Source organism: Somniosus microcephalus, chromosome 4, assembly GCF_052327205.1.
Source record: "Somniosus microcephalus isolate GS21.2 chromosome 4, FLI_Smic_1.0, whole genome shotgun sequence".
NCBI lineage: Eukaryota > Metazoa > Chordata > Chondrichthyes > Squaliformes > Somniosidae > Somniosus > Somniosus microcephalus.
Genome location: NC_140990.1, coordinates 102060942 through 102080700, shown reverse-complemented (window position 1 = coordinate 102080700; position 19759 = coordinate 102060942). Strand labels below are relative to the sequence as shown.

Here is a 19759-nt window from a genome sequence, read left to right as displayed (position 1 = left end):
TCTACAGCCCTAGTTATATGATCCGCCAGGACTCTAGTCCCAGCACTGGCCAAGTGAAGCCCGTCCCAACGGAACAGCTCCCTCCTGCCCCAGTACTGGTGCCAGTGTCCCAGGAAGCAAAACCCATTTCTCCCACACCAGCCTTTGAGCCACGCATTGAACTCTCTTATTTTATTTGTCCTAGCCAAATTCGCTCGTGGCTCAGGTAATAATCCAGAGATTATTACCCTTGAGGTTCTGTTTTTTAATTTGACCCCTAGCTGCTCATACTCCTTTAACAGAACCGGCTTCCTAGTCCTATCTATGTCGTTTGTACCAACATGGACCACGACGACTGGATCCACCCCCTCCCACTGCAAGTTTCTTTCCAGCCCAGAGGAGATGTCCTTAACCCTGGCACCGGGTAGGCAACACAGCCTTTGGGACTCTCGCTCTCGGCTGCAGAGAACTCTATCTGTCCCCCTAATAATACTATCCCCTACCACTACAACATTTCTATTTACTCCCCCCTCTTCAATGTCCCCCCACTCCACGGTGCTGTGGCCAGGTTGCTCATTCTCCCTGCAGTCCCTGCTCCCGTCCACACAGGGAGTAAGAACCTCGAACCTGTTGGACAAGAGCAAGGGCTGCGGCCCCTCCAACACTACCTCCTGGATCCCCGTACCTGCCTCACTCGTAGTCACACCGTCCTGACCCTGGCCATGGGCTACATCTGAATTAGTTAACTTCATAGGTGTGACCACCTCCTGATACACAGAGTCCAGGTACTTCTCCCCCTCCCTGATGTGTCGCAGTGTCCAAAGCTCAGACTCCAGCTCATCAACACGGAGCTGGAGATCCTGTAGCAGCAGACACTTGTCACAGATGTAATCACCGTTAGCCTTAATGGGGTTCACCGGCTCCCACATCTCGCAACAGTAACACATCACCTGCTCCATTCTATGTAATTAATTTAAAAAAAAATTATTGTTAGTTATGGACACCCTTTGCCCTCTGCACATCCTGAAGTGATGTTTGGTTTGAGTTTCCCGTCTGCAAATCCTCCCCTTCGAACACCCTGTAAAAGGAATTTAAAAAACAGGAAAAAGGGAGGGCGAGAGAGAACCCACAAAAACACAAAGGCAGGTTGTGAAATTGAGCTGAATGAATCTGGGAATTTGTGGGGCCGGCACTAGAAAAAAGTGACCATGAAAGCTGCTGGATTGTCGTAAAAACCCAACTGGTTCACTAATGTCCTTCAGGGAAGGGAACCCGCCACCCGGTCTGGGCCTACACAAGACTCTGGCCTCTATGGGAGGAAAGAGAGCGAGGTGGGAGGGGGAGGGGTGAAGGAGAGTGACTTCATACATCTGCAACTTGACTAGAACTTTGACAGCACCTCCCAAACACGTGACCTTCGCCACCTAGAAGGACAAGGGCAGCAGGTGCATGGGAACACCATCACTTCCCAGTTCCTCTCCAAGTCACACACTATCCTGACTTGGGCATATATCGCCGTTCCTATATCGTTGCTGGGTGAAAATCCTGGAACTCCTCACCTAACAGCATTCTGAGAGTACCTTCACCACACGGACTGCAGAGGTTCAAGAAGAAGACCCAGCATCACCTTCTCAACGGGCAACTGGGGACTGGCAATATCTGCTGGCCCTGCTAGTGACACCCACATCGAATGAATTAAAAAAATCTGAAAAAATAAAATGGATTGAAAGCCTCTACAGAAACACTTGTTCCTAAAATGATAATATTTTACATTGTATGGACAGTGTCTGTTTAGCAACTTAATCTCCCCTAGAATCCACTTCACTTCACAGTCCCACATTGGAAATTGTTGGGTCCCACTGAGCTCAGAAGTACTGGGGGTTAAACCCAGCAGCTTCTCCCCCCTCTCCACTCCAGCTCAAACTGATGCAACAAGAAAGCCCTACACAGGAGGCCAGGGACCGAGTTCCACATCCACCGCCCACCGTGATGCTAACCGGCTCTGAATTGCTCCCTCTGCTGTGTAAATGCAAGTTGTTGTGTTTCTTGTCTGGGGGAGGCGCTGCACCCCACTAGTCACTGTCTGCCACTTGGAAAAATACCCGTTTATTCCAACTCTTTGCTTGCTGTCTGCCAACCAGTTCTCTATCAAAGGGGCAGCACAGTGGCATAGTGGTTAGCACTGTTGCCTCACAGCGCCAGGGACCCGGGTTCGAATCTGGCCTCGGGTGACTGTCTGTGTGGAGTTTGCACATTCTCCCCGTGTTTGCGTGGGTTTCCTCCGGGTGCTCCGGTTTCCTCCCACAGTCCAAAGATGTGCGGGTTAGGTTGATTGGCTATGATAAATTGATCCTTAGTGTTAGGGGGATTAAATACGTGGGGTTACGGGGATAGGGTGGGATATGTGTTGGTGTAGGGGTTACGGGGATCGGGTGGGATATGTGTCGGTGCAGGCTCGATGGGCCGAAATGGCCTCTATCTGCACTGTGGGGTTTCTGTGATTCTGTGAAAGTCAGTACCTTGCCCCAAATCCCATGTGCCTTAACTTTACACGCTAATCTCTTATGTGGGACCTTATTGAAAGCCTTCTGAAAGTCCAAATACACCACATCCACTGGTTCTCCCTTATCTATTCTACCAGTTACATCCTCAAAAAATTCCAATAGATTAGTCAAGCATGATTTACCTTTTGTAAATCCATGTTGACTTTGTCCGATCCTGTCACTGCTTTCCAAGTGCTCTGCTATTACATCTTTTATAATAGACTCTAGCATTTTCCCCACTACCGATGTCAGGTTTACCGGTCTATAATTCCCCATCTTCTCTCTGCCACCTTGTTTGAACAGTGAAGTAACATTAGCTACCTTCCAACCCATGGGAACTGTTCCAGAGTCTATAGAATTTTGGAAGATGACCAGCAATGCATCTAGTATTTCTAGGGCCACTTCCTTAAGTACCCTAGGATGTAGATTATCAGGCCCTGGCGATTTATCGGCCTTCAATCCCATCAATTTCCCTAACACCATTTCCCTACAAATACTGATTTCATTCAGTTCCGCCCTCTCATTAGACGCTATGTTCCCCGACATCTCTGGGAGGTTATTTGTGTCCTCCTTTGTGAAGACAGAACCAAAGTATGTATTTAATTGGTCAGCCATTTCTTTGTTCCCCATTATAAATTCCCCTGATTCTGACTGCAAGGGACCTACGCTTGACTTCACCAATCTCTTTCTCTTCACATATCTATAAAAGCTTTTACAGTCAGTTTTTATGTTCCCTGCTAGCTTACTCTCATACTCTATTTTTCCCCTCTTAATTAATCCCTTTGTCCTCCTTTTCTGAATCCTAAACTGCTCCCAATCCTCAGATTTACTGCTTTTTCTGGCCAATTTATATGTGCTCTCCTTGGATCTTATGCTATCCCTGATTTCCCTTGTTAGCCACGGTTGAGTCACCCTTTTTGTTTTATTTTTATGCCAAACAGGGATCAACAAATTCTGTTGTTCATCCATGCGATCTTTAAATGTTTGCCATTGCCTATCCACCATCAACCCTTTGAGTAACATACCCCAATCAATCCTACCCAACTCGCGCCTCATACCATTGTAGTTTCCTTTATTTAAATTCAGTAACCTAGTCTCTGAGTCAACTACTTCACTCTCCATCTTAAATGAAGAATTCTATCATATTATGATCGCTCTGCCCCAAGGGGCCTCACACAACAAGATTGCTAATTAATCCTTTCTCATTACATAATACCCAGTCTAAGATGGCCTGGTCTCTAGTTAGTTCCTCGACATATTGGTCCAGGAAACCATCCCATATACACTCCAGGAATGCCTCCTCCACAGTATTGTTACTAATTTGGTTAGCCCAATCTATATGTAGATTAAAGTCACTCATGACAACTGCTGTGCCCTTATTGCACGCATCTCTAATTTCCTGTTTAATGCCATCCCCAACCTCCGCATTACTGTTTGGGGGTCTGTATACAACTCCCACTAACGTTTTCTGCCCCTTGTTTTTTCTCAGTTCTACCCATACAGTTTCCACATCGTCAGAGCTAATATCCTTCCTTACAATTGTGTTAATCCGCTCTTTAATCAGCAATACTACCCCACCTCCTTTTCCTTTTTGCCTGTCTTTATGAATATTGAATACCCCTGGATGTTGAGTTCCTAGCCTTGGTCACCCTGGAGCCATGTTTCTGTAATCCCAATCATATCATATCCGTTTACCTCTATTTGCACAGCTAATTCATCCACCTTATTACGAATGCTCCTCGCATTAAGACACAAAGCCTTCAGGCTTGTTTTTTTAACAGTCTTAGACCTTTTAGAATTATTATTTACTGTGGCCATGTTTGATTTGAACCGTTGATTTCTCTGACTGCCACCTTTGCTTTTCTCCTTCCTGTCTTTTGCTTCTATCCGTTTCCCTTTCCTCTGTCTCCCTGCAAAGGTTCCCAACCCCCTGCCATTTTAGTTTAAACCCTCCCCCAGAGCACTAGCAAACACTCCCCCTAGGACATCGGTCCCAGTCCTGCCCAGGTGCAAACTGTCCAGTTTGTACTGGTCCCACCTCCCCCAGAACCGGTTCCAATGTCCCAGGAATTTGAATCCCTCCCCCTTGCAGCATTCCTCTAGCCACATATTCATCTGAAATATCCTTCTATTTCTACTCTGACTAATCCTGAGATTACTACCTCTGAGGTCCTATTTTTAATTTACCTCCTAACTCCCTATTTTCAGCTTTTAGGACCTCATCCCATTTTTTACCTACATGCACCACAACAACTGGCTGTTCACCCCCCCTTCCAAAATGTTCTGGCCGCTCGGAGACATCCTTGACTCTTGCACCAGGGAGGCAACATACCATCCTGGAGTCTCGTTTGCGGACGCAGAAATGCCTATCTACTCCCTTACAATAGAATCCCCTATTACTTTAGCTCTACCCCTCTTTTTCCTCCAGTCCTGTGCAGCAGAACCACCCATGGTGCCAGGAAGTTGGCTGCTGCTGCCTTCTGCCGATAAGCCATCCTCCCCAACAATATCCAAAGCAGTATATCTGTTTGAGAGGGGGATGGCCACAGGGGACCCCTGCACTACCTGCCTGCGCCTACTACTCTGCCTGGCGGTCACCCATTCCCTTCCTGGCGGTCACCCATTCCCTTCCTGCCTGTGCAGCCTTTACCTGCGGTGTGACCAACTCATTAAACGTGCTGTCCACGATGTCCTCAGCCTCGTGAATGCTCCAGTATGTATCCATTCGCAGCTCCAGTGCCGCAATGCGGTCTGCCAGTAGCTGCAGCTGGATACACTTCCCACACACATGGTCATCAGGGACACAGGAATTGTCCCTGATTTCCCACATAGTGCAGGAGGAGCATACCATGGCGTCGAGCTGTACTGCCATGACTTACCCTTTAATTAATTCAAATTAAATTAAATCAAATCAATCCCACCAATTACATTATAATTAAATGATATACTCTAGGGCCCTTGTTTACCAGCAGACCCCGTTACACAACAGAGACCTTAGAAAGTTTAAACCACAAAATTTAAGTTTGGAAGAAAGCGAGAAAGAGAGAAATACTCACCAACCAATCACTTACCTGCTTTCTGGTGACGTCACACTTCAATTACTTTTTACTTCTCTCCCTCCTCTCGCAGGTCCGCCTCTCCCACTCTCGGAGCTCAGTTTAAATCAGCCTCTCCCGCCTCTCCTCTCGCAGGTCCGCCTCTCCCACTCTCGGAGCTCGGTTTAAATTAGCCTCTCCCACCCTTCCTCTCGCAGGTCCACCTCTCCCGCTCGCAGAGCTCAGTTTAAATCAGCCTCTCCCACCTCTCCTCTCGCAGGTCCGCCTCTCCCGCTTTTGGAGCTCGGTTTAAATCAGCCTCTCCTCTCACAGGTCCGCAAGAGGAGAAGTGGGTTCCATTTGTCCTCACCTTTCACCCCACCAGCCTCCACATTCAACGGATCATCCTCTGCCATTTCCGCCACCTCCAGCATGATCCCACCACCATACACATCTTTCCCTCAACTCCCCTTTCAACATTCCGAAGGGCCCGCTCCCTCTGCGACACCCTGGTCCACTCCTCTATCACCCCAAATCCCCTTCACCTGGCACCTTCCCATGCAAGCGCAGGAGATGCTATACATGCCCTTATACCTCCCCCTTCCCACTGTCCAGGGCCCCAAACACTCCTTCCAGGTGAAACAACAATTTACATGTACTTCTTGCAATTTAGTATACTGTATTCACTGCTCACAATGTGATCTCCTCTACACTGGGGAGACCAAACGCAGATTGGGTGACCGCTTTGTGGAACACCTCCGTTCAGTCCATAAGGGGGACCCCGAGCTTCCGGTCACCTGCCACTTTAATTCTCCACTGCACTCCCACTCAGACGTCACCGTCCTCGGCCTCTTGCATTGTTCCACTGAAGTGCAACGTAAGCTCGAGGAACAGCACCTCATCTTTCGATTAGGCACTTTACAGCCTTTTGGACTCAACAAAAAGAGTTCAACAATTTCAGATCATAACCTCGGCCCCTATATATATTTTTTTCCACACATTTTTTTGTTTGTGTTTTTCTTCTCTTCTCGCACATGGCAGCTGTCTTTCATTCTGCCAGCACAATTTACACTTCATCTAGAGCCATCCTTTGATTCTTAACCTGTCCCATTACCATCTCCTCTCCCGCCTTCCATCCTATCACAGACCTTCCCTTTTGTTCTTTCATCCACTCCCCCTTTCCCAGCTCCTACACTTGCTTACAGATCTGTTCCATTTCCTGCTTTTTTCCAGTTCTGATGAAAGGTCATCGACCTGAAATGTTAACTCTGTTTATCTCTTCCACTAGGACGCTGTTGGGAACAGACACTGAAGCCCCGCCCACTCTTTGTTCCGGCACCAAGATGATCGCACATGCGCTTTGCTACTCACTGAATCAAGATGGCGGCCGTTTGCCTCGGCCTGTGACAGGCAAAAGGAAAGGTGCTGCAAACGGGGGATCTTCAGGTTATTATTCGGAGTTTGTGGCCTACCCCAGTTGTTTCTGAAACCTCTTCATCCACTGGCCAGTCTATTACTCGCCTTTGTCCAGCCGCATCTTACCATTGTATCTGGAGACCATATAGCAGCCTCCATTATACACCATTCCATGCACCGCGCATGCTCCAAACCCGGGTCCCGCGCCTGCGCACTGGGCTCCTGTAGTCTGGGTGCAGCACATTCTCCCCCGCGGGGAATGCTGGGTAAAATCCTCGCCATTGAAAGACCACATTAGTGACTACAGCAGGATTTACTGGGATTGCATTGAGCACTGAGCCATGTTCACTCTGGCAGTAACAGTTTGTTTCTGCTGATCTTAATAAGCCCTATACCTGGGCTGGAGATTAATATTCTGTATAAATATTGAATAAATCAGCTTTGTTTCAAACTCACAGTGGGTCGAATATTTGATTTCTCCATGATCAGAGGAGACCAATTTATGTTCTGTTGCCGACTGTTCCATTTTTGGGCCCTTTCTTACTCTAACTTATATCACTTCTCCCCTAGTTCGCTTTCTACCACATCAACCCCAAGCTTGTTCAGTTTGAGTACATGGCTTGTGGGTGTCATAAACTGAACTGCAGTGTCTCACTTTACAGTCATCTGAAGTTCCTTTGAAATACCCCTTTATTGAACTGTCTTGCATAAAATTTGAAATCCATTATTTTCTGCATCATTTACCCCTTTTGGTCCGATCTTGTTGAATTACTCTCTTGTTATTAAAATACCTTGCACTATTTCTTTAATGGAGATATTTGTTTCAAATACTTCCTTTATCAGGTTTTTAGCTCCCCCATTGAGCCCTGTCAATAATCCTTGCTTAGGGTTAGGTGTCAGGGGCTGGCATTAGGAGCAGGGTTTAGAGATAGTGATTAGGTATAGAAGCCACTATTGACAACGCCAATGTCACTAATCATGTCCTTTTTCATTTCATGTTCTTTAACCTCATGCAGGCAAATCGCTAAGCAGCCTCATGAATTGTTAATTCAAGGAACCTTCTTTCTGGCCCGAGCGTGATTTCCTCCCTTCTTTCACATCTCTACATTCCCACAGAAAAAGCCCTTGAGGACATTAGACTTTGGGATTTTGTGACAAGAACAGGCGGATCCAGGTGTGACCCTAAGGCTTTGTCACGATGACACAGTCAACCCATAGTAGGGATTACTGAGATATGGCTACAGAAAAATCAGGACTGGGAATTAAACATTGCAGGGTATGACATATTTAGAAAAGATAGGGAGGGGAAAAGGGGAAGTGGAGTAGCTGTACTTATTAGGGATAACTTTATGGCAGTAGAAAAAAGTGATGCTGAAATAGAGTTCATATGGATAGAGATAAAAGATAATAAAGGATCAATCACACTAATAGGCGTAGTCTACAGACCACCTAATAGTGGGGAGGTGGAGGAAGAAATATGCAGACAAATTAGGGAAATTAGTAAAAAACATAGAATAATAGTCATGGAGGATTTCAACTACCCCAGTATTAACTGGACAAAAGAGGTAGGTAAAGGGGATAAGGGAATGGACTCCTTTCTAACCCAATGTGTAAAAAGCCCAACAAGGGAGGATTCGCTATTGGATCTAGTAATGGGGAATGAACCAGAGCAGATAAGAGAAGTAAAGTTAGGGGAACATATAGGCAATAGTGACCATAATATAATACACTTTAAGATGATAATTGAGAAGGACATATGTATGACAAAAACCAGATTAATAGATTGGAGAAAAGCTAATTTTGAGAGGCTGGGAACAGAACTTGGGGGGAAATGGGCAACAATATTGGCAAACAACAATGTAGAACAGCAATGGGAAACATTTAAAATGGTTTTTAACAGAGTGCAGGAAAAATATATTCTGCTAAAAGGAAAGAACAAACTAAACAATAATGAGACTCCATGGATGATTAAAGCCATAAGGGAACAATTGAGGGTAAGGAAAGAGGCCTACATTAAGTACACAGACAGCAGGGGAGTGCATGATAAGAGAGAATACGAAAAGAGTAGGAGAGAAGTCAAAAAGACAATTAGGGAGGCAAAGAGGAACTATGAAATTAAATTATCAAGGAACATTAAACAAAATAGTAAAATATTTTACATCAATCAAAAAAGGAAGGTTGGGATGGAAATAGGGCCATTAAGGGATAGTGAGGATAATACCACAGGTAACAATAGAGAGATGGCAGAAATATTAAATGGTTATTTTGCTTCAGTATTTACCAGGGATATAGAACAGGTGGACATGACATTAGGTGATGAGGTTAGTAATGAGATATGTGCATTTAAAATAAAAAGAGGGAATATATTAAATAAATTAATCAAACTCAAAGAGGATAAAACCCCTGGTCTGGATGGATTGCAAACATGCATTTTAAAAGAATCTAGGGAAGAGATAGCAGAGGCATTACTTAACGGGCAGAAAACAGAGAGTAGGAATAAATGGGTCACTTTTGGGTTGGCAGGCTGTAACTAGTCGGGTACGGCAAGGATCAGTGCTTGGGCCTCAGCTATTTACAATCTATATCAATTACTTCGATGAGGGGACCGAGTGTAATGTATCCAAGTTTGCTGATGATACAAAGCTAGGTGGGACAGTAAGCTGCGAGGAGGACACAAAGAGCGTGCAAAGGGCTATAGACAGGTTAAGTGAGTGGGCAAAAACGTGGCAGATGAATATAACATGGAGAAATGTGAAGTTATCCACTTTGGTGGGAAAATAGAAAAGCAGAATATTTTTTAAGTGTTGAGAGATGAGGAAATGTTGGTATTCAGAGGGACCTGCGTGTCCTTGTACACGAATCACAGAAAGTTAACATGCAGGTACAGCAAGAAAATGGTAAGTTAGCCTTTATTATAAATGTATTGGGGTATAAGAGTAAAGAATTCTTACTGCAATTATATAGGGCCTTGGTGAGACCACACCTGGAGTACTGTGGACAGTTTTGGTCTCCTTTCCTAAGGAAGGATATACTTGTCTTAGAGGGAGTGCAATGCAGGTTCACCAGACTGATTCCTGGGATGGGGGGATTGTCCTATGAGGAGAGATTGAGTAGACTAGGCCTATATTCCCTAGAGTTTAGAAGAATGAGAGGTGATCTCATTGAAACATATTTCTTATGTTCTTATATGTTCTTATGGTTCCTCTGCTGTATAAATGCAAGTTGTTGTGTTTCTTGTCTGGGGGAGGTGCTGCACCCTGGGGTTAATGGTGCTGGGGTCCTGGCAGCACGTCCGCCAGCTCTGAATCGGGCCCTGAGACCCACACTCGGTGTTGCTGAGGCCCGGCGGCTCTGACTAAACAGTTTAACATTTGTCAGTATTTTGTTTCCCTGGAGTTCCTGTTCTGAGTTTCAGACACTTCAGTGCCAAGTGAACAGGTGTTTAAAGGTCATTCACTTCCCTCTTTCCATGTCACTGTTAGTTAAAGGTCCAGAAATTGACTTCCCCTCATTATGCATCTGTTTGTGATAATTAGAGGGACAATGTCTCACCTTTCTGCACCTTTAGTAGTTAAAGAAACATCCTTCCTATTAGTAGTGAGTCACCTTCTGTACTGGAGGAAATGGCTGGTGGCTTCAGTCTTTGAAAGTCTAATTCTCTTGTTCAGCTCCCTCTAAGGCCCTATCTCTGTGACCTCCTCCAGCCCTACAACCCTCTTATTAAGGAGAAGCTTTTTCCAGTGTCAGAAGGGTCGGTAACTAGTGGACACAGATTCAAGGTAATTGGCAAAAGAACCAGAGGTGACATGAGGGAAAAAACATTTGTAGCGAGTTGTTATAATCTGGAATGCACTGCCTGAAAGGGTGGTGGAAGCAGATTCAATAGTAACTTTCAAAAGGGATAAATGCTTGAATTGGAAAAACTTGCAGGGCTATGGGGAAAGAGCAGGGCAGTGGGACTAAATTGGAAAGCTCTTTCAAAGAGCCAGCACAGGCACGATGGCCCGAATGGCCTCCCTCCGTGCTGCATCCTAAGAACATAAGAAATAGGAGCAGGAGTAGGCCATTCACCCTTCAAGCCTGCTCCACCATTCAATAATATCACGACTGATCTTCAACCTCAACTCCACCTGCCCGCATTATCCCCATATCTCGTGATTCCCACAATATCCAAAAATCTATCCATCTCTATCTTGAATATACTCAACGACTGAGCCTCCACAGCCCTCTGGGGTAGAGAATTCCAAAGATTCACCACCCTCTGCATAAAGAAATTTCTCCTCATCTCTGTCCTAAATGGCCAAGCCCTTATCCTGAGACTGTGGCCCCTGGTTCTAGACACTCCAGACAATGGAAACCACTCCCAGCATCCACCCTGTCAAACCCTGTAAGAATTTTATATATTTCAATGAGATAAAGTGACATTCATAGTTTAAATGTTATTTGCTTTCAATACAATACTCAACACCAAGCAATGTAAACATTTAAGTTTTTCCAATGTTATTCCCGCTGGTTGTTTTATGGTAGATGTAAAGGAAATCCCTACCATTCTTAGTCGAGGCTTAGAATATAAGAGCAGGGAGGTTATGCTTGAACTGTATAAAACACTAGTTAGACCACAGCTAGAGTACTGTGTACAGTTCTGGTCATTACATTACAGGAAGGATGTGATTGCACCAGAGAGGGTGCAGAGGAGATTTACGAGGATGTGGCCACAACTCGGTAATTTTAGCTATGAGGAAAGATTGGATAGGCTGGGATTGTTTTCTTTGGTGCAGAGGAGGCTGAGGACAGACTTAATTGAGGTGTACAAAATTATGAGGAGCCTAGATAGAGTGGATAGGAAGGACCTATTTCCCATAGCAGAAAGGTCAATAACCAGGGGGCATAGATTTAAAGTAATTCGTAGAAGGATTAGAAGGGAGTTGAGGAGAATTTTTTTCACCCAGAGGGTGGTGGGGGCCTGGAACTCACTGCCTGAAAGGGTGTTGAGGCAGAGATCCTAATCATATTTTAAAAGTACTTGGATCTGCACTTGAAGTACCGTAACCTACAGGGCTACGGACCAAGAGCTGGAAAGTGGGATTAGGCTGGATAGCTCTATTTTTGCCAGCAGACATAATGGGCCGAATGGCCTCCTTCTGTGCCATAACTTTCTATGATTCTATGAGTGGACAACTGAATACACAAGGAAAGGGTAACATATATATTGCACCCGGAGAGGGGGGGGGAGCATGCGGGGGCTATGAATCTCACAGTGGCACAGAGGGGTGACACTCATACAGGGGGAGGTGTAACATTTTCACAAGCAAAGTGTAACTGTTGCATTCACTATCAATGGACGAGTCAAGCTTTAAACCCACTCCTATTCAATCCAAAAGGAGTTTTAATTTGTTTTGCCATTAAGATAATCTTCCAAAAGTGCTTTAGGTGTAGTGTGCTGGTCAATAGCTGAATGCCACTGATTGTAAATATGCAGGAAAGTCATTCTGTATGTTTACACTACTTCGATAACTTTGATTTGCAACCTCCACTCCTCCCAGCTCACCATAAAGGTGCAGTTTTATTGACATATACTTACTGTTCTCCCTGTGTACGACTCACGGGTAGTCTGGGCTGTGGAGTGCAGTGGACCAACTCCGAGCCGGTTAGTATTGGGGGGGCATTGGATGCGGGGCTCGGTCCCTGGCCTCCTGTGTAGGTCTTTCTTGTTGCATCAGTTTGAGCTGGAGTGGAGAGGGGGGAGAAGGTGCTGGGTTTCAATCCATTTTATATATACAGGTTTTTAAAATTCATTCGACGTGGGTGTCACTAACAAGGTCAGCATATGTTGCCAATCCCCAGCTTCCCATTGAGAAGGTGATGCTGGGCCTTCTTCTTGAACCTCTGCATTCCGTGTGGTGAAGGTACTCTCAGAATGCTGTTAGGTGAGGAGTTCCAGGATTTTCAACCAGCGATGATGTAGGAACGGTGATACATGCCCAAGTCAGGATAGTGTGTGACTTGGAGAGAAACTGGGAGGTGATGGTCTTCCCATGCACCTGCTGCCCTTGTCCTTCTAGGTGGTGGAGCTCGTGTGTTTGGGAGGTGCTGTCAAAGTTCTAGTCGAGTTGCAGATGTATAAAGTCACTCCTTCACCCCTCCCCCTCCCACCTCGCTCTCTCTCCTCCCATAGAGGCCAGAGTCTTGTGTAGGCCCAGACCGGGTGGCGGGTTCCCCTCCCTGAAGGACATTAATGAACCAGTTGGGTTTTTACAACAATCTGGCAGCTTTCATGGCCACTTTTTTCTAGTGCCGGCCCCACAAATTCCCAGATTCATTCAGCTCAATTTCACAACCTGCCTTTGTGTTTTTGTGGGTTCTCTCTCACCCTCCCCTTTTCCTGTTTTAAATTAATTTTACAGGGTGTTAGATGGGGAGGATTTGCAGACAGGAAACTCAAACCAAACATCACTTCAGGATCTGACAGAGTCGTTCAATTCATCAGGACCTTTGAGCATGGAAGCAGGAAGCACCGTTCAGAGCGGGGAGAAACCGTACACGTGTTCTGTGTGTGGATGAGGCTTCAGCCAATCATCTAACCTGTCGAGACACAAGCGCAGTCACACCGGGAAGAGGTCATGTAAATGTGGGGACTGTGGGAAGCGATTCAACTATCCATTTGAGCTGGAAACTCATCGATGTGTTCACACCGGGGAGAGACCGTTTACCTGCTCCTAGTGTGGGAAGGGATTCACTCAGTCATCCAGCCTGCTGACACATCAGCGGGTTCACATTGGGGAGAGACCGTTCACCTGCTCTGTGTGTGGGAAGGGATTCATGTGGCCATCCCACCTCACTGAACACCAGCAAGTTCACACTGGGGAGGGACTGTTCACCTGCTCTGTGTGTTGGAAGGGATTCACTCGATCATCCCATCTGCTGAGACACCAGCGAGTTCACACTGGGGAGAAACCATTTATCTGTTCCCAGTGTGGGAAGTGATTCACTCAGTCATCCCACCTCACTGAACACCAGCGAGTTCACACTGGGGAGAGGCCGTTCACCTGCTCCGTGTGTGGGAAGGGATTCAATTGTTCATCCAACATGCTGAAACACCAGCGAGTTCACAAGTGACTGCAGAGGTTGGATTCTGATGTTATTGCTGCTGTTAATCACATCCTGGGCTGAATCGTGTTCATTCTGACAGTTGCGGTTTGTTTCTGCTGATGTTAATAACCCCTGTAACTGGGCTGGAGTTCAATATTCTGGATATATGTCAAATAAGTCAGCTTTGCTTCAAATACATTGTTGTGGAGTTTTGTTGTTCCCACCTGAGTGTTTAGCATCACCTGGCTGGAGCTCAGAAAGGACAATCTGGGGGAAGGATCATATGGCGGGAACAGAACTACAGCCTGGACACAGTCCTTCAGGACCACACTGAGAGGGGCAAATGGCACTTTGGTCTTTCTCATCTCTCTTCACTGAAACTAAGGTCACTGTGCAGGTTAATCTTGAGGCCTGTAAGATCTAGAGGATTTCCACCCAAGGGTGTTTAAAGAGATCGGACAGGTGCTCTGTGAGCCCCTTGCCTATGTCTTCAGCTCAGTAGAGTCAGGGATTGCTCCCTGAGATCGGAAGGTAGCTCACGTAGTTCCCATTTTCCAAATTGGGGACAAACCAGAGCCAGGGACTAGAGGCCCATCAGTGCGATATCGATCACAGGGAAGGTGCTTGAAGGAATCCTAAGAGATGCTGTTTTCGATCACGGGGAAAGGGAAGGAGCCATTAGAGATATTCAACATCGCTTCCAGAAAACAAGGCCAACTTGCTTGAGTTTTGTGAAGAAGTTGCTGGGTTGGGGAATGAGGGGAATCCAGTTGACATTGTCTACCTCAGGGGTGTCAAACTCATTTTCCATGGTGGGCCAAATCTGATATCCTGGCACTTGGTGAGGGCCACATTCAGCAAAAGTTATTAAAATACGTATAAATGAAGATTAACTATATCGATACTTAGAATCATAGAATGGTTACAGCAGAGAATGTGGTCATTCGGCCCGTCGAGCCCGTGCCAGCTGTCTGCAAGAGCACCTCAGCTAGTCCCACTCCCCCGCCCTTTCCCCAGAGCCCTGACATTTTGTTCCTTCAGGTCCTTATCCAATTCCCTTTTGAAAGCCACGAATGAATCTGCCTCCACCATCCTTTCAGGCAGTGCATTCCCGACCATAACCACTCGCTGTGAAAAAGGTTTTCCTCATGTTGCCTTTGGTTCTTCTGCCAATCACCTTAAATCTGTGTCCTCTGGTTCTCGACCCTTCCACCAATGGGAACCCTTTAAGAACATAAGAACATAAGAAATAGGAGCAGGAGTCAGCCATTCAGCCCTTCAAGCCTGCTCCGCCACTCAATGAGATCATGGCCGATCTTCTGCCTCAACTCCATTCACCGGCCCTATCGCCATATCCCATGATGTCTTTACTAGTCAGAAATCTATCGACTTCTGTTTTGAATATACCCAATGACTGAGCCTCCACAGCCCTCTGGGGTAGAGAATTCCAAAGATTCACCACCCTCTGTGTGAAGACATTTCTTCTCATCTCAGTCCTGAAAGGCCGGCCATTGATCCTGAGGCTCTGACCCCTGGTTCTAGACTCCCCAGCCTAGGGAAACATTCTCCCAGCATCCACCCTATCAAGCCCTGTAATAATTTTGTATGCTTCAATGAGATCCCCTCTCATTCTTCTGAATTTCTCTCTATCTACTCTGTCTGGACCCCTCATGATTCTGAACACCTCTGTCGAATCTCCTCTCAATCTTCTCTGCTCTAAGGAGAACAACCCCAGCTTAGAATCATATAAATTTACAGCACAGAAGGAGGCCATTCAGCCCATCTTGTCCATGCAGGCCGATAAAGAGCTATCCACCCTAATCCCACTTTCCAGCTCTTGGTCCGTAGCCTTGTAGGTTACAGCACTTCAAGTGGATATCCAAGTACTTTTTAAATGTGATGAGGATCTCTGCCTCTACCACCCTTTCAGGCAGTGAGTTCCAGACCCCCACCACCCTCTGGGTGAAAAAAATTATCCTCAAATCCCCTCTAAACTTCCGACCAATTACTTTAAATCTATGTCCCCTGGTTATTGACCCTTCTGCTAAGGGAAATAGGTCCTTCCTATCCACTCTATCTAGGCCCCTCATAATTTTATACACCTCAAGTAGGTCTCCCCTCAGCCTCCTCTGTTCCAAAGAAAAAAATCCCAGCCTATCCAATCTTTCCTCATAGCTAAAATTCCACAGCCCAGGCAACATCATCATAAATCTCCTCTGCACCCTATTTAGTGCAATCACATCCTTCCTGTAATGTGGTGACCAGAACTGCATGCAGTATTCTAGCTGTGGCCTAACTAGTGTTTTATACAGTTCAAGCATAACCTCCCTGCTCTTATATTCTATGCCTCAACTAATAAAGGCAAGTATCCCGTATGCCTTCTTAACCACCTTATCTACCTGTCCTGCTACCTTCAGGGATCTGTGGACATGCACTCCAAGGTCCCTCTGATCCACTGCACTTCTCAGTGTCCTACCATTTATTGTGTATCCCCTTGCCTTGTTAGGCCTCTCCAAATGCATTACTTCACACTTCCCCAGATTGAATTCCATTCCACCTGACCAGTCCATTGATATCTTCCTGCAGTCTAGCTTCTCCAGTCTATCCATGTAACTGAAGTCCCTCGTCCCTGGAACCATTCTTATAAATCTTTTCTGCACCTTCTCTCAGGCCTTCACATCCTTCCTAAACTTTGGTGCCCAGAATTCGACACAATACTCCAGTTGAGTCCGATCCAGTGTTTTCTAAAGTTTCATCATAACCTCCTTGCTTTTGTACTCTATGCCTCTATTTATGAAGCCCAGGATCCCGTACTCTTTTTTAATTGCTTTCTCAACCTGCCCTGACACCTTCAATGACCAGAGCAGACCTGCGAGGGAGCAGTGAGCAGCTGAGGAGTTTAAAACCGACGGCTGATTCAGCGAGGCGAGGCCCGACCAGAGCGGACCTGCGAGGGAGCAGTGAGCAGCTGAGGAGTTTAAAACCAGCGGCGGATTCAGCGAGGCAAGGCCCGACCAGAGCATCGGACCTGCGAGGAGCAGTGAGGCATACCAATTCAGCAGCAGGGGAGAGAGGTCAAAAGTAATCCAAGTGTGATGTCACCAGGAAGCAGGTAAGTGATTGGTTGGTGAGTATTTCTTTCTCCTTTACATTACAAGCTTAAATTCTGCGGTTTATATTTTTTTGGGTCTCTGTGGTGTAGTGGGGACAGTTGCTAAATAAGTGCCCTAGAGTATATCTTTAACTGGTGGTATTGAATTAATTTAAATTAATTAAAGGAGTAAGTCATGCCAGGAGAGCCCAGTCCCGTGTTATGCTCCTCTTGCTCTATGTGGGAATTCAGGGACGCTACCAGTGTCTCTGACGACCACGTGTGCCAGAAATGCATCCAGCTGCAGCTACTAACGGGCTGTATGGAGGCGCTGGAGCTGTGGATGGATGGGTTGTGGAGCATTCACGATGCTGAGAGGGTCGTGGATTACACGTTTGATGAGTTGGTCACGCCGCAGGGTAGGTCTGCACAAGCAGAAGGGAAATGGGTGACCACCAGGTGGCGCAATAGAAGCAGGCAGGTAGTGCAGGGGACCCCTGTTGCCATCCCCCTTTCAAACAGGTATACCAGTTTGGATACTGTTAAGGGGGATGACTCACCAGGGGAAGGCAGCAGCAGCCAACTTCCTGGCACCAGGGGCGCTTCTGCTGCTCAGGAAGGGAGGAAAAAGAATGGGAGAGCAATAGTGGTAGGGGATTCTATTGTAAGGGGAACAGATAGGCGTTTCTGTGGCCATAGATGTGACTCCAGGATGGTTTGTTGCCTCCATGGTGCCAGGGTCAAGGATGTCACTGAACGGCTGCAGGGCATCCTGAAGGGGGAGGGTGAACAGGCAGAGGTCGTGGTTCACATTGGGACCAACGACATAGGTAGGAAGAGGAATGAGGTTCAGCAGCAAGAATTTAGGGAGCTAGGTAGCAGATTAAAGAGTAGCACCTCAAAGGTTGTAATCTCTGGATTACTCCTGGTGCCACGTGCGAGTGAGTATAGGAACAGGAGGATAGAGCAGATGAATGCGTGGCTAATGAGTTGGTGCAGGAGGGAGGGCTTTAGTTTCCTGGATCACTGGGCCTGCTTCTGGGGAAGGTGGGACTTGTACAAGTCGGATGGGTTGCACCTGAACCAGAGCGGGACAAATATCCTTGCGGGGAGGTTTGCTAGCACTGTTCGGGGGGGTTTAAACTAAAATGGCATGGAGTTGGGAACCTGAGTAGGGAGACAGAGGAAAGGAAAACAGGGATAAAAGCAAAAGATAGGAAGGAGAAAAACAAAAGTGGCAGTCAGAGAAATCAACAGTTTAAATCAAACGTGGCCACAGTAAATAATAATTCTAATAGGTCTAAGAGTGTTAAAAAAACAAGCCTGAAGGCTTTGTGTCTTAATGTGAGGAGCATTTGTAATAAGGTGGATGAATTGGCTGCGCAAATAGAAGTAAACAAATATAATTTGGTTGGGATTACGGAAATGTGGCTCAAGGATGGCAAAGACTGGGAACTCAACATCCAGGGGTATTCGATATTCAGGAAAGATAGGCAAAAAGGAAAGGGAGGTGGGGTAGCATTACTGGTTAAAGAAGGGATTAATGCAATTGTATTGAAGGATATTAGCTCTGATGATGTGGAATCTGTATGGGTAGAATTGAGAAATACTAAGGGGAAAGAAACATTAGTGGGAGTGGTATATAGACCTCCAAACAGTAAGGCGGAGGTTGGGGATGACATTAAAAGGGAAATTAAAGAAGCGTGCAATAAGGGCACAGCAGTCATCATGGGTGACTTTAATCTACATATAGATTGGGCTAACCAAATTAGTAACAATACTGTGGAGGAGGAATTCATGGTGTGTTTACGGGATGGTTTCCTGGACCAATATATCGAGGAACCAACCAGAGATCAGGCCATCTTAGACTGGGTATTATGTAACGAGAAAGGATTAATTAGCAATCTTGTTGTACGAGGCCCCTTGGGTCAGAGCGATCATAATATGATCAAATTCTTCATTAAGATGGAGAATGAAGTAGTTGACTCAGAAACTATGGTCCTCAATTTAAATAAAGGAAACTACGATGGTCTGAGAAGCGAGTTGGGTAGGATTGATTGGGGAATGGCACTCAAAGGTTTGATGGTGGATAGGCAATGGCAAACATTCAAAGACCGAATGGATGAGCTACAGAATTTGTTCATCCCAGTTTGGCATAAAAATAAAACAAAAAAGGTGACTCAACCGTGGCTAACAAGGAAATTAGGGAAAGCATAAGATCCAAGGAGAGGACATATAACTTGGCTAGAAAAAGCAATAATCCTGAGGATTGGGAACAGTTTAGGAGTCAACAAAGGAGGACAAAGGGATTAATTAAGAAAGGGAAAATGGAATATGAGAGTAAGCTATCAGGGAACATAAAAACTGACTGTAAAAGCTTTTATAGATATGTGAAGAGAAAAAGATTGGTGAAGTCAAGTGTAGGTCCCTTACAGTCAGAATCAGGGGAATTTATAATGGGAAACAAGGAAATGGCAGACCAACTAAATACATACTTTGGTTCTGTCTTCACAAAGGAGGACACAAATAACCTCACAGAGATGCCAGGGAACATAGGGTCTAATGAGAGGGAGGAACTGAAAGAAATCAGTATTTGTAGGGAAATG

General features: G+C 45.9%; 2 pseudogenes across 1 annotated transcript in view; one reads left to right on the top strand and one right to left on the bottom strand.

Moving 5' to 3' along the window:
• The window catches only part of LOC147119612 (uncharacterized), a 46905-nt pseudogene extending 39705 nt beyond the window's left edge, over positions 1-7200 (bottom strand). The window contains exon 1 of the transcript XR_015078047.1: positions 6929-7200. The product of XR_015078047.1 is annotated as an uncharacterized LOC147119612 (transcript). The remainder of the gene's footprint in view (positions 1-6928) is intronic.
• The window catches only part of LOC147119611 (uncharacterized), a 114055-nt pseudogene that overhangs the window by 63478 nt on the left and 30818 nt on the right, over positions 1-19759 (top strand).